The following is a 6,000-nucleotide window of genomic DNA, read 5'->3' as shown; positions in this document are numbered from 1 at the left end:
CATGCACATGTACGTTCACGCGTGCTATCAAATGATGGGCCATTCTCAAAAGCTTCCATTGACTTTAGATAACTATTCTAAAAAAAAGTTCAAATGTTTATTTTCAAACTTTGATGCTTTCTCTTATTCTTTGAAATAACCATAACCTTTTATCTCTCTGGGGAACAAGGCCAAGCTCCTGCCTTGTGTATTTTCCAAGTCTCCACTCTTACAAGCAAGACTGGAGCTTTGATTTTGATCTATGCTTTTGGAAGGGGAGAGGCTCCTTCTCTATTATGCCTTGAGCTTCTGATTGCCTCAGTTCACTACAGCATATTGATTTCTTTGACTTCTTCAAATGAGAAAGTGCCTTTTGAATAGCAATAAGGTAACTCTTTACACACCTCTTGAATAACAATCCCTTTGTGCATTTGTGTGCAGAATACCAATGTCTGGAATGTTTTTATTACAACAAGCATTGTACTCCAACTCACAACCAGCTGGTAACCTCCATGAGGACCTCAGATGGCCCTCATTTTATACAAGAGCTGTGTTTTTGAAAACCTTGGAGTTAAAAGACTAATTTACATAAATCAAATGTTTGGCCACATGTCTGCAAGGACATTGTGGAAGAGCTCACGTGAGGTGGAGAGGGATTCACCTCCTCTTCCCAACTGTCTGAGATCCTCTGAGTGTAGATCATTAAATATCTTACTGGTGACTAATTCTAGAGATTTGTCACTTTCCTTCCTGAGTGATCTTCAACTAGCAATGGCCCCCAATTCTTCAGCTTTAGTCTAGACTTACAGCCACTGCAATGTCCAGAACAAAATCACAATTGGCAAGTGTGTCTGATTTCACATGTGAAGATGAACGGCTGTGATGGAGAAAAAATGGCGTTGCATGCACTGCCTACAGGAAGTTGGTAGAGGCAGATATTGCCCTCCCAGGGCCCTTGGGAAAGGGAATGGTAAAAATGTCAGGGTACCCTCGAACTAGATCACACGGAGGTGCAATTAGAGAGGCATTTTCAAGCAAGACAAGTCCAAGGAATGCAGAGAGTGGAACTGAGGAATAAAATAAAGACCCACTAAGGAGGCTGCATGTCTTCATTTTGGCATTTCAGCCTTTGCAGTCAGGACTCAACCCCTTCTTTGTGATCAGCTCATGCCCAGGCTGGACCAACCCTTAGCCAGCTGAGCCAGAATCACTGGGATGAGACCCACACATCATTATTTTTTAATTATGCAGCAGATTCCAATGTGCAGCCAAATCTGAGGAGTAAGAGACTTTTGGGTAAGAGAGTACCACACTCTGAGATCTTGGAGGAAAGATCACTGAGGGAAGTTTCTACCGTATGGTGCAAAGAACACCAGAAGAGGTATATGGATGTTGCCAGTTATGTTGTATATTCCAGTTATGGAATTTTCTTTGGGGGTCAGTGTTTTATTTCTAATCCTCATGGCAGTGGCATGACATAGATATCCACATTAAGTCCAATTTATGCACCTTGCCAAGGTTCCTCAGCTTCGGCTATCTCTTGATAGAGAAGCCTGCTGCCTCCATCATTAACTTATCTCTTGCTAATCTATGAAGCATGTGGTCTTGCCAAACTTGTCAATGTGCCTCTAACCTGGGAGTATGAAGACATGTCCAGACAATAGTCTTAGGACTTGGTGTCTCCTCCATTAGTCTTCACTCTTACTGTGACTTTGATCCTTTGTTGTTGGGCACCCACCTGACTGAATAATTAATTATCTGTGTTTTTGTGCAGTACACTCAGTGATCCACCAACTAATATTTGTTTTCTGTCCATCCCTATCTTATTTTCCTTTTCTCCTCAATTTCACTGCCCTGGGGTTGGACTCGTCAACAAAATACTAAGAGGAAATTTTGCCACTTGTTTGATTTACAAGGAGACCTGAACTGAGTCAATGTTATTATCCCAACAAATGCTGGTCTGTTGGTCTCCAAAGTCTGTGGCTTTTACACTTTTACTTCTTCTTTCCGGCCTCATGGGGCAGAAAAGTGAATCTTCACTCTTCCTTTGCCACTGACGTAAAGTATAATCTCAGGAAAGCCTTTTGTCTTCTTTAAGCCTGTGACTGGGTCCATAAAATGAAGGGGTTGGGCAATCCCATGTTCTTAAACTTCTGGATTCCTTAGGCCTCTTGAACGCTGGGTGAAGTCTATGAATTCTTTCTCAGAATAATGTTTCCAAATTGTGTAAAATGAAATACTAGAAGTTTTTTCTTTTTATTAAAGTTTATTTATTTTTGAGAGAGAGAGAGATAGAGAGTATGTGGGGGAAGGGCAGAGAGGGAGACACAGAATTGGAAGTAGGTTCCAGTCTCCAAACTGTCAGCACAGAGCCAGACCCAGGGCTCGAACTCACAGACCATGAGGTGGTGACCTGAGCCGAAGTCAGACACTTAACCAACTGAGCCATGCAGGCACCCCTAAAACACTAGAATTAAAATAAACCCACACTTACACTGAAATATGCTTGTCAAGATAATATATATGTGTATATTTCACAAAATATGTGATATGATAACACATATGATTCTTTACTCATGTCTTTTTTTTTTTTTTTTGAGAGACAGAGAGAGACAGCACAAGCAGGGGAGAGTCAGAGAGAGAGGTACAGAAGCTGAAGCAGGCTCCAGGCTCTGAGCTAGCTGTTAGCACAGAGCCTGACACGAGGCTCTAACCCATGAACCTGAGCCAAAGCCGGATGCTTAACCAACTGAGCCACCCAGGCGCCCCTACTCATGTCTTAAAAAGCTGCCAGTTTAATAATTATACTGTCTTATAACATCTAAGTAGTGAAGAGAATACTGTTTTGATCCACCTATGAGAAAACATCCCTCAAGACAGTTGGACCATAATGATCCCAATGGAAATAAACAATGCTCAATGTAAATGATCATCAGAAAAATTCACTGTGTGACAATATGTTAAATAAGGCAAGGAGCAGGATACTCTAGGGCCACAAAAGTGATTGGACTTTCTCCTCTTACAACTAACACAAGCGACTATAGCTTCTTTACCACTTACAACTTTAGCCTTGCTTATCCTCCAATAAAAATGATGTAGGTTCCCAACCACTGAGTGACCCCTTTGTATTGACAGGACCCATCTAAAAGTGTCTTCTCACCCACTCCCCACCGCCAACCACTTACTTCAAACTCTGGAGAGTTAGCCCATCCTAAGTCTTTCTTACTCAGACAACCTGTGTTCTCCTCTGCTGCGGCAAGCTAAAGAAACCCAAATGTTTGGATAATGATCATATTCCTGGTGGTCTTTGGATGGGGACCTTTAACTTCTGGGAAAAGCATAACATGACATAACATGGTTTTTACTCATGACAATATAATGGTGAAGCGGAGATTCAAATCTAGGCATTTCCGGTTCACATTGAATTGTTAACCTCTATGCTCCAGAGCCTCGAGGCATAAAGAAGTAAACAGAACAAAACATAAGTAATCACAGGCCAGCCATGGACCGTTACATACCTGGAGGCATCCCTTAAGGGCATACATGAGTTAGAGAGAAATTCTAGCTGGTATCAAAATGATAATCACAGCAACCGGTCACGGAAGAAAAAGAAATAGTAACCCCAACACTAATTTTCAATTTGTAGAGCCCTTTACATTTTATTGGACCATCTGCATATGAGTCTCAGAACAGTGAAGACAGATCCCAGTCAAGATTTTCTTGGCCATAGATAGCCTAACTCTACCTATAGGATCTAAAAAAAAAAAAAAAAAAAAAGGACATAGTACCTGTGCCTGTAAGAGAAGAAGGTAGCTCATTCTCAGCTCATTATTGACACCTCACTGTTATATACAAGAAAGACTTACTGAATGTTGATATTGACTGAATTGTGCTCTCAAACTTCTATGTTGAAGACATACCCCCCAAAATGACTGCATTTGGAGATAGGGTTTTAAAAAAGATAATTAAGGTTAAATAAAGTCATAAGAGTGGAGCCCTAAACCCATAGGACTGGTATCCTTATAAGAAAAGGAGGATATGGCAGGGATAGACACACACAGAGCAAAGGCCATGTGAAGACAGGCTATCTGCAAGCCAAGAAAGGAGGGCTCAGGGAAAAAGCAAAACAAAACAAAACCCTGCCAACATCTTAAACTTGGAAGTCCAGGCTCCACACTGTGAGGAAATAAATTCCTATAACTCAAGTCACCAAATCTGTGGTATATTATCATGACAGCCCTAGCAAACAAATGCCTAATGAATATGCTGGGTGTGGCGGGATTCTTTAAGGTGGGGGGAATGACAGAGAGAAGGGAGATAGAGGATCAGAAACAAACTCTGTGCTGACAGCAGAGAGCCTGATGCAGGGCTCGAACTCACGAACCACAAGATCATGCCCTGAGTTGAAGTCAGACATTCAACTGCCTGAGCCACTCAGGTGCCCGTATGCTGGATGTTTTTACACATTATTTCATCAGGTCCTCACGACCCGGAGTATGCTGGAGCCACCTTCTCCCAACTTGCAAGAGCCAATTTAAAATATTTTAGGAATTTTTGTGAGCTGGTTTTTAAACATTCATTATTAAAGATTAAGCTACGTAAACTTACAGTTAAGTAAGCTGCAATTTTAAAAGGTTGTAAATATGTAAACACCGTCATTTTCTAATGCTTTTACTACATTTTACTACATTTACTACATTATTACCTTTGGCTTGAAGTTATAAGTAGGTTGGAGTTATTGTATCTGGATGGTGATCACACTACGAACGACGTGCTGCTGAGGGTCCGGGAATAACGGGTTGGCAGTTTGAAACAGGTCACGGTAGGGGTATTCACACCATGGAAATGGCAAACGGTATACATCAGGCTCCCTCTGCCCACCAGAGCTTGGTGTTAAACATCTATCAGCATATCCCTGACCATAACAATCCTTCAAAAAGGGCAGTCTAATTCCAGGTTACTAAATGAGGGAACTCCGGGTACAAAAACTCAGGACTCCAGCAAGAACTAGGTCCCTCGGCTCCGGGATTAGGGATCTTTGCGCGATACCACACTGCCTCTCTATGCACACAGGAGGAAATGCGGTAGCTCGATTTCCATCTCAGCCAGACTGCCCAGCAGAAATCAGATTAAAAGGGGCTTGTGCGTTTGGTGAGGGTCCGTGCCCCGCCTCTTAAATTTCTCTGCCAGCGCCGGCATTGTGTAATTCTAATAGCACGAGAATGAAGACCACTTGCTATAAATCTCAGGGCACGGGGAGAAAGCCCCGGGAGGAGTGCAATTTTACAGCCACAATTTTAGGTCTGTTGTAAAGTACTTTAATTGCTACTCAGTATAGGATTTTGCCTTGTGTGTTTTTCCTGCATGGTCAAGATTAACGAGGAGCAGACGGCTGAGTCTGGGCACCTGCTAGAGCGCGGAGCAGAGAAGCCCTGACCATTCAGAGATGGGTTTACAGAAACCAGGACTGAAGACACAGCAGGAAGTCTTCAGAATAACTCTCAGAGAAGCTACTTTGATGAGCTGAAGCAATTCAACAGCTTCTGCGTGGTGCATTCGTGCTCATAAATCACCAGCATTTGCAGGCTTTGCAAGGCGTCTCCTACTCTGCAGCTTAAAAAAAAAATGTACTCCCTGCAGTAGCATTAAAGATATAGTGTTATTTTACTCAGGTTCCTTGCATCTTAAGGGACAATTTGATTTTTGTGGTTGTTGATTATTGGATGCACGCAAGTTTCTTTTTTTTCTTTTTAAAGGAGTGTTAATGGAACTGCTCCAGAAAAATCGTGAGGAAGTCATTTTCCCTAAAGAATATACTATACCTAGGAAGCCTTTGAAGGCATTTTTAATATATTTTTCCAAATTCTGAAATCGAGAGTGTCCAAAGCCCAGTTGGACTCAAGCTGTCCAAGTGAACCAGCTGGAGAGTTTTAGAAATCTTAATGCCTACTTTCACCGCTCCAGACATTCCGACTGAAGCGGTCTGGCCTGGGTGTTGAGTTTTTAAAAGCTCTCCAGAAG

This window comes from Suricata suricatta, chromosome 12 (assembly GCF_006229205.1).
Source record: "Suricata suricatta isolate VVHF042 chromosome 12, meerkat_22Aug2017_6uvM2_HiC, whole genome shotgun sequence".
Taxonomy (NCBI): Eukaryota; Metazoa; Chordata; class Mammalia; order Carnivora; family Herpestidae; genus Suricata; species Suricata suricatta.
Note: the sequence above shows the minus strand (reverse complement) of the source record.